Source organism: Pseudophryne corroboree, chromosome 6 (assembly GCF_028390025.1).
Source record: "Pseudophryne corroboree isolate aPseCor3 chromosome 6, aPseCor3.hap2, whole genome shotgun sequence".
Classification (NCBI taxonomy): domain Eukaryota; kingdom Metazoa; phylum Chordata; class Amphibia; order Anura; family Myobatrachidae; genus Pseudophryne; species Pseudophryne corroboree.
This window is the reverse complement of record NC_086449.1, coordinates 344,003,301-344,016,566: the sequence shown is the minus strand read 5'-3', so window position 1 is coordinate 344,016,566 and position 13,266 is coordinate 344,003,301. Positions and strand designations below refer to the sequence as shown.

General features: G+C 48.4%; 1 protein-coding gene across 4 annotated transcripts in view; it reads right to left on the bottom strand.

Annotated features, from left to right (window-relative positions):
- Positions 1-13,266, bottom strand: part of LOC134932249 (C2 calcium-dependent domain-containing protein 4C-like) — an 86,820-nt gene that overhangs the window by 71,010 nt on the left and 2,544 nt on the right. The window contains exons 1-3 of one of the 4 annotated variants that reach the window (XR_010179286.1): positions 8,635-9,104; positions 6,742-6,780; positions 763-880 (exon numbers count right to left, since the gene is read on the bottom strand). The gene's annotated coding sequence lies outside the window, so the exon portion shown is untranslated. Of the gene's footprint in view, positions 1-762; positions 881-955; positions 990-6,741; positions 6,781-8,634; positions 9,105-13,266 lie in introns of those variants that run through there. The other 3 variants (XM_063926507.1, XM_063926508.1, XM_063926510.1) reach the window with 3 other exon arrangements.

The following is a 13,266-nucleotide window of genomic DNA, read 5'->3' as shown; positions in this document are numbered from 1 at the left end:
TCTCGGCTTTACAACTTTGCCGAGCAGCTACTTGGTCAGGGGCAAACACGTTTGCTAAATTCTACAAATTTGATACCCTGGCTGAGGAGGACCTGGAGTTCTCTCATTCGGTGCTGCAGAGTCATCCGCACTCTCCCGCCCGTTTGGGAGCTTTGGTATAATCCCCATGGTCCTTTCGGAGTCCCCAGCATCCACTAGGACGTCAGAGAAAATAAGAATTTACTTACCGATAATTCTATTTCTCATAGTCCGTAGTGGATGCTGGGCGCCCATCCCAAGTGCGGATTGTCTGCAATACTTGTACATAGTTATTGTTACAAAAAATCGGGTTATTATTGTTGTGAGCCATCTTTTCAGAGGCTCCTCTGTTATCATGCTGTTAACTGGGTTCAGATCACAAGTTGTACGGTGTGATTGGTGTGTCTGGTATGAGTCTTACCCGGGATTCAAAATCCTTCCTTATTGTGTACGCTCGTCCGGGCACAGTATCCTAACTGAGGCTTGGAGGAGGGTCATAGGGGGAGGAGCCAGTGCACACCAGGTAGTCTTAAAGCTTTTACTTTTGTGCCCAGTCTCCTGCGGAGCCGCTATTCCCCATGGTCCTTTCGGAGTCCCCAGCATCCACTACGGACTATGAGAAATAGAATTATCGGTAAGTAAATTCTTATTTTCTGTTAATAAAACATTAATATTATTACAGGGGTAAAACTTGACTATTGGTTTATGGGCAAACATTTCAGTTTAAGTAGTAAATAATCTTACCTCTCGAGGGAAAAGCCATCCACCAAGCTTGTCCTCAGCAATACTGTAAAGATCGGAGTTGGCGAGAACCCTTGCATCATGTGACCGTCCGGGCCACCCTATGAAGACATCTGTGAAACTAAAAATAAAGGTTTATGCTTTATCATAAAACAGGCCAAGCCTATTTCAAACACATTAGTGAAACAGTGCTTACCAGTATTTGTGGTCCACTACCGCTTGCAGAACAATGGAATGCCAACCCTTACGATTGTAATAATAAGAATTTACTTACCGATAATTCTATTTCTCGTAGTCCGTAGTGGATGCTGGGGACTCCGTAAGGACCATGGGGGATAGCGGCTCCGCAGGAGACTGGGCACATCTAAAGAAAGCTTTAGGACTATCTGGTGTGCACTGGCTCCTCCCCCTATGACCCTCCTCCAAGCCTCAGTTAGGATACTGTGCCCGGACGAGCGTACACAATAAGGAAGGATTTTGAATCCCGGGTAAGACTCATACCAGCCACACCAATCACACCGTATAACTTGTGATACTATACCCAGTTAACAGTATGATAACAGAGGAGCCTCTAGAAAAGATGGCTCACTACAGCAATAACCCGATTTTTTGGTAACAATAACTATGTACCAGTATTGCAGAAAATCCGCACTTGGGATGGGCGCCCAGCATCCACTACGGACTACGAGAAATAGAATTATCGGTAAGTAAATTCTTATTTTCTCTAACGTCCTAAGTGGATGCTGGGGACTCCGTAAGGACCATGGGGATTATACCAAAGCTCCCAAACGGGCGGGAGAGTGCGGATGACTCTGCAGCACCAAATGAGAGAACTCCAGGTCCTCCTCAGCCAGGATATCAATTTTGTAGAATTTTACAAACGTATTTGCTCCTGACCAAGTAGCTGCTCGGCAAGTTGTAAAGCCGAGACCCCTCGGGCAGCCGCCCAAGATGAGCCCACCTTCCTTGTGGAGTGGGCATTTACAGATTTTTGGCTGTGGCAGGCCTGCCACAGAATGTGCAAGCTGAATTGTACTACAAATCCAACGAGCAATAGTCTGCTTAGAAGCAGGAGCACCCAGCTTGTTGGGTGCATACAGGATAAACAGCGAGTCAGATTTCCTGACTCCAGCCGTCCTGGAAACATATATTTTCAGGGCCCTGACAACGTCTAGCAACTTGGAGTCCTCCAAGTCCCTAGTAGCCGCAGGCACCACAAATAGGTTGGTTCAGGTGAAACGCTGAAACCACCTTAGGGAGAAACTGAGGACGAGTCCTCAATTCCGCCCTGTCCGAATGGAAAATCAGATAAGGGCTTTTTCAGGATAAAGCCGCCAATTCTGACACGCGCCTGGCCCAGGCCAGGGCCAACAGCATGACCACTTTCCATGTGAGATATTTTAACTCCACAGATTTAAGTGGTTCAAACCAATGTGACTTTTGGAACCCAAAAACTACATTGAGATCCCAAGGTGCCACTGGAGGCACAAAAGGAGGCTGTATATGCAGTACCCCTTTTACAACGTCTGAACTTCAGGGACTGAAGCTAGTTCTTTTTGGAAGAAAATTGACAGGGCCGAAATTTGAACCTTAATGGACCCCAATTTCTGGCCCATAGACACTCCTGTTTGCAGGAAATGTAGGAATCGACCCAGTTGAATTTCCTCCGTCGGGCCTTACTGGCCTCGCACCACGCAACATATTTTCGCCAAATGCGGTGATAATGTTTTGCGGTTACATCCTTCCTGGCTTTGATCAGGATAGGGATGACTTCATCCGGAATGCCTTTTTTCCTTCAGGATCCGGCGTTCAACCGCCATGCCGTCAAACGCAGCCGCGGTAAGTCTTGGAACAGACAGGGTCCTTGCTGGAGCAGGTCCCTTCTTAGAGGTAGAGGCCACGGATCCTCCGTGAGCATCTCTTGAAGTTCCGGTTACCAAGTCCTTCTTGGCCAATCCGGAGCCACGAATATAGTGCTTACTCCTCTCCATCTTATCAATCTCAGTACCTTGGGTATGAGAGGCAGATGAGGGAACACATACACTGACTGGTACACCCACGGTGTTACCAGAGCGTCTACAGCTATTGCCTGAAGGTCCCTTGACCTGGCGCAATACCTGTCGAGTTTTTCCCAACGGTTTATAATCATGTGGAAGACTTCTGGGTGAAGTCCCCACTCTCCTGGGTGGAGGTCGTGTCTGCTGAGGAAGTCTGCTTCCCAGTTGTCCACTCCCGGAATTGCTGACAGTGCTATCACATGATTTTCCGCCCAGCGAAGAATCCTTGCAGCTTCTGCCATTGCCCTCCTGCTTCTTGTGCCACCCTGTCTGTTTACGTGGGTGACTGCCGTGATGTTGTCCGACTGGATCAACACCGGCTGACCTTGAAGCAGAGGTCTTGCTAAGCTTAGAGCATTGTAAATGGCCCTTAGCTTCAGGATATTTATGTGAAGTGATGTCTCCAGGCTTGATCATAAGCCCTGGAAATTCCTTCCCTGTGTGACTGCTCCCCAGCCTCGCAGGCTGGCATCCGTGGTCACCAGGACCCAGTCCTGAATGCCGAATCTGCGGCCCTCTAGAAGATGAGCACTCTGCAACCACCACAGGAGGGACACCCTTGTTCTTGGTGACAGGGTTATCCGCTGATGCATCTGAAGATGCGACCCGGACCATTTGTCCAGCAGGTCCCACTGGAAAGTTCTTGCGTGGAATCTGCCGAATGGGATTGCTTCGTAGGAAGCCACCATTTTACCCAGAACCCTTGTGCATTGATGCACTGAGACTTGGCTCGGTTGTAGGAGGTTCCTGACTAGCTCGGATAACTCCCTGGCTTTCTCCTCCGGGAGAAACACCTTTTTCTGGACTGTGTCCAGGATCATCCCTAGGAACAGAAGACGAGTCGTCGGAACCAGCTGCGATTTTGGAATATTGAGAATCCAATCGTGCTGCCGCAACACTACCTGAGATAGTGCTACACCGACCTCCAACTGTTCCCTGGATCTTACCCTTATCAGGGAATCGTCCAAGTAAGGGATAACTAAAATTCCCTTCCTTCGAAGGAATATCATCATTTCGGCCATTACCTTGGTAAAGACCCGGGGTGCCGTGGACCATCCGTACGGCAGCGTCTGAACTGATAGTGACAGTTCTGTACCATAAACCTGAGGTACCCTTGGTGAGAAGGGTAAATTTGGACATGAAGGTAAGCATCCTTGATGTCCCGAGACATCATGTAGTCCCCTTCTTCCAGGTTCGCAATCACTGCTCTGAGTGACTCAATCTTGAATTTGAACCTCTGTATGTAAGTGTTCAAAGATTTTAGATTTAGAATCGGTCTCACCGAGCCGTCCGGCTTCGGTACCACAACAGTGTGGAATAATACCCCGTTCCCTGTTACAGGAGGGGTACCTTGATTATCACCTGCTGGGAATACAGCTTGTGAATGGCTTCCAAAACTGTCTCCCTGTCAGAAGGAGACATCGGTAAAGCCGACTTTAGGAAACGGCGAGGGGGAGACGTCTCGAATTCCAATTTGTACCCCTGAGATATCACCTGACGGATCCAGGGGTCTACTTGCGAGTGAGCCCACTGCGCGCTGAAATTCATTGAGACGGGCCCCCCACCGTGCCTGATTCTGCTTGTAAAGCCCCAGCGTCATACTGAGGGCTTGGCAGAGGCGGGAGAGGGTTTCTGTTCCTGGGAACTGGCTGATTTCTGCAGCCTTTTTCCTCTCCCTCTGTCACGGGGCAGAAATGAGGAACCTTTTGCCCGCTTGTCCACGAAAAGACTGCGCCTGATAATACGGCGTCTTCTCATGTTGAGAGGCGACCTGGGGTACAAACGTGGATTTCCCAGCTGTTGCCGTGGCCACCAGGTCTGAAAGACCGACCCCAAATAACTCCTCCCCTTAATAAGGCAATACTTCCAAATGCCGTTTGAAATCCGCATCACCTGACCACTGTCGTGTCCATAACCCTCTACTGGTAGAAATGGACAACGCACTTAGACTTGATGCCAGTCGGCAAATATTCCGCTGTGCATCACGCATATATAGAAATGCATCTTTGAAATGCTCTATAGGCAAAAATATACTGTCCCTATCTAGGGTATCAATATTTTCAGTCAGGGAATCCGACCACGCCAACCCAGCACTGCACATCCAGGCTGAGGCGATTGCTGGTCGCAGTATAACACCAGTATGTGTGTAAATACATTTTAGGATACCCTCCTGCTTTCTATCAGCAGGATCCTTAAGGGCGGCCATCTCAGGAGAGGGTAGAGCCCTTACAAGCGTGTGAGCGCTTTATCCACCCTAGGGGGTGTTTCCCAACGCACCCTAACCTCTGGCGGGAAAGGATATAATGCCAATAACATTTTAGAAATTATCAGTTGTTATCGGGGGAAACCCACGCATCATCACACACCTCATTTAATTTCTCAGATTCAGGAAAACTACAGGTAGTTTTTCCTCACCGAACATAATACCCCTTTTTGGTGGTACTCGTATTATCAGAAATGTGTAAAACATTTTTCATTGCCTCCATCATGTAACGTGTGGCCCTACTGGAAGTCACATTTGTCTCTTTACCGTCGACACTGGAGTCAGTATCCGTGTCGGCGTCTATATCTGCCATCTGAGGTAACGGGCGCTTTAGAGCCCCTGACGGCCTATGAGACGTCTGGACAGGCACAAGCTGAGTAGCCGGCTGTCTCATGTCAACCACTGTCTTTTATACAGAGCTGACACTGTCACGTAATTCCTTCCAACAGTTCATCCACTCAGGTGTCGACCCCCTAGGGGGTGACATCACTATTACAGGCAATCTGCTCCGTCTCCACATCATTTTTCTCCTCATACATGTCGACACAAACGTACCGACATACAGCACACACACAGGGAATGCTCTGATAGAGGACAGGACCCCACTAGCCCTTTGGGGAGACAGAGGGAGAGTTTGCCAGCACACACCAGAGCGCTATATATATACAGGGATAACCTTATATAAGTGTTTTTCCCCTTATAGCTGCTGTATCTTTAATACTGCGCGTAATTAGTGCCCCCCCCTCTCTTTTTTAACCCTTTCTGTAGTGTAGTGACTGCAGGGGAGAGCCAGGGAGCTTCCCTCCAACGGAGCTGTGAGGGAAAATGGCGCCAGTGTGCTGAGGAGATAGGCTCCGCCCCCTTATCGGCGGCCTTATCTCCCGTTTTTCTATGTATTCTGGCAGGGGTTAAATGCATCCATATAGCCCAGGAGCTATATGTGATGCATTTTTTTGCCATCCAAGGTGTTTTTATTGCGTCTCAGGGCGCCCTCCCCCCCAGCGCCCTGCACCCTCAGTGACCGGAGTGTGAAGTGTGCTGAGAGCAATGGCGCACAGCTGCAGTGCTGTGCGCTACCTTGTTGAAGACTGACGTCTTCTGCCGCCGATTTTCCGGACCTCTTCTGTCTTCTGGCTCTGTAAGGGGGCCGGCGGCGCGGCTCTGGGACCCATCCATGGCTGGGCCTGTGATCGTCCCTCTGGAGCTAATGTCCAGGAGCCTAAGAAGCCCAATCCACTCTGCACGCAGGTGAGTTCGCTTCTTCTCCCCTTAGTCCCTCGATGCAGTGAGCCTGTTGCCAGCAGGTCTCACTGAAAATAAAAAACCTAAAACTAAACTTTTCACTAAGCAGCTCAGGAGAGCCACCTAGTGTGCACCCTTCTCGTTCGGGCACAAAAATCTAACTGAGGCTTGGAGGGGGGTCATAGGGGGAGGAGCCAGTGCACACCAGGTAGTTCTAAAGCTTTACTTTTGTGCCCAGTCTCCTGCGGAGCCGCTATCCCCCCCATGGTCCTTACGGAGTCCCCAGCATCCACTTAGGACGTTAGAGAAATATTTAATGTATAGGAAAAGACATTGCTTAATTAAAGGAGTATTGTAATAGGGAATTAGACATAAGGTTAAAGTAGAATTAAAGTAAATAATATAACCTATAATACTTACCATAAAAGTGTCGTGTTGGTACCAACAGACTCTGGAACCCTGAAAAGAGAAGAATAACAGGTATTTAATATATTAAGGGGACTGGTATAGTAAATGTATATTTATTAAATGGTACACATACTTTACACCAGGCTTACCCAGGCAAGCCGATATAGAAATTAGCTTGGGTGGAGGCACAAATTTATACTGGTGACCCTCATCTGGAGGTAAGGTAGCGTTACACAAACAGAAAATGTTTAGGGACAAATGTAATTAGTCGTGAAAAAAGACGCAAATTGACAGCAAATCGCTGTAAATTTGAGAAAGCACGTATTTAATTGTCCGCAAAAACAGTTTTGAGGTAATTTTACCACTAATTTCAATTCACCAACTCTAAGCAGGTGATAAACTTGGGCAAAATCCCTATTTTAAATAAAAATTTTGGCATTTGTTTCTGAACCCCTGGGTCAACCCCCTGAATGACTAATTGGACACTTAGAAGTTTTTAATTACTTGTAATTGGCCAATAATAAAATGTAATTTTTAGGGTGAAAAAGTGCAAAATTATGGCAATTGGGGTACAAGGTATGGGACAGGTATATTGGAGTGCTTTATAAGTGGGAGTAATCAGTCTGTTTTCACGTAAAAAAAAGTCCATAAAATGACCCAAATATATACTTATACCCATGTTTATGTACCCCAAATTTAATTTTAGCTCTTACTGTATTTTGATTAAAAAAATAGCTTTCTATCTTTTTTTTACATTTAAAAAAAAAGTGCATTTAACAGCCATTTGACCCAATTTAAGTACCAGAAATATGTTTATTATAACCAATAATAAACTATATACTGTTATCCGATGTTAGTTTAGCTTTTTGGGGGGCTATGGACAGATTTAGAAAAAAAAGACACAAAAAAAGAGAAAACGGCAATTGCGGTAAATTACAGCAATTTTGTCGTTAATTGAATTCGACCCATAGTGTTTTACAGGCAATATTTGCAAATTAACATATTTTTTTTTACCAGAGTAGAGTTTACAATCTATATTCTCTACAACATGCATATACATATGTAGGTTAATTTCTGGTGGGAGCCAATTAACTTACCAGTATATTTTTGTGTGTGGGAGTAAACCAACGTAAGCACGGGGAGATATACTGTTCAAACTCCACACATTTAGGGCTGCGGTGGGAATCGAACCCATGACCTTTGTTCTGTGAGGGGATGCGGTCATGTGAAAAGCGCTCCGGATCCCGGCGGTCACCATGCCGATGCCGGGTTCCCAAGCGTTTACAAGCCCAACAGTCGGCATGCCTACTAACAGGGACTATTCCCACTTGTGGGTGTCCACGACACCCAGAGAGTGAGAATAGAACCTGTGGCGAGCGCTCGGGATCCCGGCGGTCACCATGCCGATGCCGGGTTCCCAAGCGTTTACAAGCCCAACAGTCGGCATGCCGACTAACAGGGACTATTTCCACTCGTGGGTGTCCACGACACCCATAGAGTGGGACTAGAACCTGTGGAGAGCCACCGAGCCCGCAGCGTGGCGAGCGCAGTGAGCCCGCAAGCGGCTCCATTGCTCTAACCCCCACCCAGCATCCTGCTGTCGGGATCCCGGGGTTGGTATGCTGACCGTCGGGATCCACAGCGTTGGTCTCCCCTACCCAACCCACTGTGAGGCTGTAATGTACACCAACAGTGCTGGCAGGCAGTAATGCTAACCAGTATACCAATAGTGCTACCCAATATAAAGTAAAGACACAAACCTAAAGTATATTTGGATAAGAGGTACAGTAAACAATAAAGAATATCAACATGTGTAAAGTCTTTGCATTTGTTATACACAAATACACCATAAAGTCATGACTGATGATTTATTCATTTAGTATTTTACCCTCTTGCACAAAATACCTGGGCCTGTCAAGGAAGAGCAGTCATGTCCCACAGGGGGTGTGTTCATGTCCTCTCCAGAGCTGCTGGTGGTGCCCAATATTAACAATGGGGAATGGGTTATATATTCACATGATTGTCCGTGGCATCAGACAAGGAAGTCAATGCTGTGGGTGCCATCATACCACTGGCCATGGTCAGAATGCAAGGGATAAGGCATATGGACAGTTCTAGGAAGTCCTTCAACCCCCCTCTCCTGCAATTACACTTGCAATGCTGATTGCTGCCTGTTCTATGCATACAGCTCCTTAGCCAAGGTAGAGCAGCATAAAGCCAGACAAAATACCCGATAAGGGTGAATAAGAACCGTGCTGCTGAGACACATTCAGAGCAATGTGTCCTTTCACAATGCACGGCCCCGGCACGGGTTGCAGCCGGAAATATCCACTGGAAAGTCCGGCTGCCAGGCCGTCTTTGTAGGCAGAGAACCGTGTGTGTGGGGGAGCTTTCACACACAACGGTTCTCTGCTGCGGGGTACACTGGGCTCCACAGGGAATAACATTGGGGTGTAGAGCAGGATCTTGAACCGAGGCACCAACAGGCTAAAAGCTTTGACTGTTCCCAGAATGCATAGTGCCGCCTCCTCTATAACCCCGCCTCTGTGCACAGGAGCTCAGTTTTGTAGTTGTGCCATGCAGTGTAGGCATACAACAGGTAGGGCTGCTCCAACAGCCCTGAGAAGGGCTTTTTAAGTGAAATCTGAAGACTTCAAGGGCTGCAGCAGAGAATCTGTGTGTGTTAAATGTCAGACATCTCCTGCTGCAGCTCCATCACCCCCCCAGCGGCGCTGTATACTCCCGTGCCCTGGTTGCCGGGTACTTATAGCGGAGGCTCTGGTTTGCTCCAGTCAGTCACACACCTCGCCGAAGCTCTCCAGGAGGTAAGAGGGTCCCACCCGCTGGAAACCGCGATCCGGCGTGGCCGGTGGGCCGCGCGCACTGGCGTGGACACTGTGGTAGTACAGGGACCGCACTATACCACCAGGGCAAGGGCACAGGTCGGATTTACAAAAAAAAACGTTTCTTACATAGCCCACAGTACCCGGTGGTGAAGTCCAGCAAGGGGATAAGGCTTTGACCTGCAGGCCCTCCCCCAGCCCCAGGGCGCCATTTAGAGTAAATGTTCCCGCCATGGAGCTGCATCTCTCTCTCCCTCACTCCCTGGTAGCGTTTGGGCACCATTACCTCAAGCTGAGCTGATCCTGGGACTGTTTGGGCAAATCCTCCTCTGTAAAGCCGCCTGAATGTCAGCGCTGTGCATTTTATAGGACACTTCAGTATTCTACATGTCTGCTGACAGTGTTCGTTAAGAAATAGTGCATTTAGTCAGGGTTATTTAGTACAAGTACCCTGTGATATACATCCAGTCTTTACTGTGCATTGTTATATCTATTGATTATATAGCTGTACTTAGTATTACTTTGTATTGCTAGTCCAGTGCAGTTTTATTGCACGTCATAATTTCTGCATTGTACATGTGACTCTCTGTGTGTGCATATAGCTGCTGCGTGACTTCCATTTTGTGTATCTCACTCAGATTGCAACCCTATATTCTGTAACCTGAGGGGGCTAGGTGCGTCAGGATTATTGTTTAATGTAGGTGTTTCACAGGATATACTTACTGTGTATTTTTCTCTGTGATTTTCAGTCACCATATACCTCTTGAATCCTCTGTTTGTCCTAATACACTGCACAGGGGGTTCTTGTTAAGGTATTAGGCTGCTGATATTGTACTGGGTTGCCCGTGAATTGAGCTTTTAAATATGTCAGCTACAAGGGGCGAAGGAGCTGGGGCTGATCCCACATTGCATGGTGGTGACGCTGCAGACATATTAGAGGAAAACATAGCAGCAGAGGGTTCAGGTTCTGGGGGTTCTCTACCCCCCCCCCCCCCAGTAGAACTGTAGCAACGGGGGTTCATAATGACCCACTATGGGCTACTTTCTCCACGTTATTAAGTACGCTGGTAACTAGACTTGCGCCCCCTATGGGACCTCCTGGTTAATCCGCCTTGGGCAGATCAATTGTCCGCTCAGTTACAGCAATTGAACCACTCACTGACTAAACAGGCGTCTAACCTTCGCCCGCGTAAGACCAAGGGGTCCTCTAAGCGGGCCATTACTTCCTCACATTCCACCCACGTCCCAGACACCTCGTCTGATGAAGAAAGCGTATATACTGACCACACAGACACTGATCCAGATAATTCTGATGGGGAATCGGTCTCTCAAGTGGATGTTCCTGACTTATTGGAGGCTATCAGGCTAATTCTTCAAATTACTGATAACCCAGAGCCTGATGCTACCTCCAAGAAACCGGACAGATTTAAACATCAGAAGGTTATTAAACAAGTTTTACCTCATTCTGACCATTTAGTTGAAATATGTCAGGAATCCTGGGAAAATCCAGGAAAAAAATTCACACCTCACAAGAAGATGCTGGCTCGCTATCCCCTCACTGCGTAGCTAAGTAAAAATTGGGAAACACCCCCGCCAGTGGATTCGCAAGTGGTGCGGCTGGTGGTGTCCTCGGCTCTGCCTGTAACTACCGTTACTTCTCTGAAAGAACCGACTGATAACCGTGTGGAGGGTTTCTTAAAAGCGATTTACACCCTAGCAGGTGCTGCGCATCGGCCCACTACTGCAGTGACATGGGCTGCAGAGGCTATTGAAGCGTGGGCTCAGGAGGTGGAAGCAGAGTTGCCATCCAACTTTTCTGATAATGCTAGACAATGTCTCTCATATATTGTCACAGCATCACATTACATTAAGGAGGCGGCGTCTGATGCCGATATTTTTGAGGCCAAGGCTTCTACTACGTCCATTTTGGCTCGCCGGATTCTCTGGTTACGGTCCTGGTCTGTGGATCTGGACTCTAAGAAAACCCTGGAGGTGCTCCCTTTTAAGGGAGACATTCTTTTTGGAGAGGACCTCAACAAGATAGTGGCTGACTTAGCTTCTGCTAAAACAGCGTGTCTACCTAGTACTGCTCCTTCGGTACCGAAGGCTAAGAGTACTTCCTTTCGTCCTTCAGGTAAAGCAAAAGGTCAGGCGTACCCGAAACAGGCTCGCACTTCCAAAACCGCTAAGCCTACACCTAAACGGGCCTGGGCTACCCATCAGCCTGATTCCAATACGGACAAGCCTGCTGCATGGCAGGGCGGGCCTCCCTCTGGGGGATCCCATGGTGGCGGGCCGACTTCTAGGGTTTACCCAGGCATGGTTGAAGACCACTTCCGATGCCTGGGTACGGGAAGTCATCACTCGAGGTTACGCCGTATCCTTCAAGAATCGTCCTCCTCACAGATTTTGCCTGACAGACGTCCCTTCAGATCAGGTGAAGTCAAAACTCTTCATTCGGTGGTACAGTCCCTCCTGGACACAGAAGTGGCAGTACAGGTGCCTCTGGCTCAAAGAGGCAAGGGGTACTATTCACCGCTATTCTTAGTCCCGAAACCGAATGGGTCCTCTCGGCCCATTCTCAACCTCAAGTCCTTGAACAAATTTGTTAAAGTCTCCAAGTTTTGTATGGAAACCCTTTGCTCTATTGTTCTGGCTTCGGAACCAGGGGATTATATGGTCTCCCTGGACATACAGGATGCTTACCTGCATATTCCTATTGCAATGTCGCATCAGCAATATCTGAGGTTAGCTGTTGGCAACCTTCATTACCAATTTCGGGTGTTACCTTTTTGTTTGCCCACGGCCCCGCAAGTCTTCACCAAGGTCATGGTGGTCATGATGGCTGTACTCCGCCGTCAAGGGGTCAGGATCCTCCCGTATCTGGATGACTTGTTGATCCTGGCGAATTCTCCAGAAATTCTCATACACCATCTGGATCTGATGCTCCGGTTTCTGCAAGCCCACGGGCGGATCATCAACTGGAAGAAATCTTCCCTGGTCCCTGCGCAGAGCATGGTGCACCTGGGAGCGTTGTTAGACACTCGCAACCAGCGGTTGTTCTTGTCTCAGGAGAAGGTCCTGAAACTTCAGGACAGGATTCGATGCTTCCTATCTCATCCGCAAGTGTCGATACATTCGGCGATGCAAGTGCTAGGTCTCATGGTGTTGGCCTTCGACATGGTGGAGTATTCTCAATTCCATTCCTGCCCTCTACAGAAATTGATTCTTGCCAAGTGGGACGGCCTGCCTCACCGGATCAGGTCTCACATGATCTCCTTGTCTCCGGAGGTCCTTCTGTCACTGAGCTGGTGTCTTCAGGACCAATGATTGAGCAGGGGTCGTCCCTTCTGGATCTCCAACTGGGTCCTTGTGACAACGGATGCCAGTCCGAGAGGTTGGGGCGCGGTGTTGGAGCAACACTCCCTTCAGGGTTGGTGGACCAAGGAGGAGTCTCTCCTCCCAATAAACATTCTGGAACTGCAGGCGGTGTTCAATGCTCTGAACTTGGCCCAGCATTTAATACAGAACAGACCTGTTCAAGTACAGTCAGACAACGCCACCACGGTGGCGTACATAAATCATCAAGGCGGCACTCGAAGCCGCATGGCATTGAGGGAAGTAACCAGAATTCATCAGTGGGCAGAACGCCATCTGCCAGCCATATCGGCAGTGTTCATCCCGGGAGTCTTAA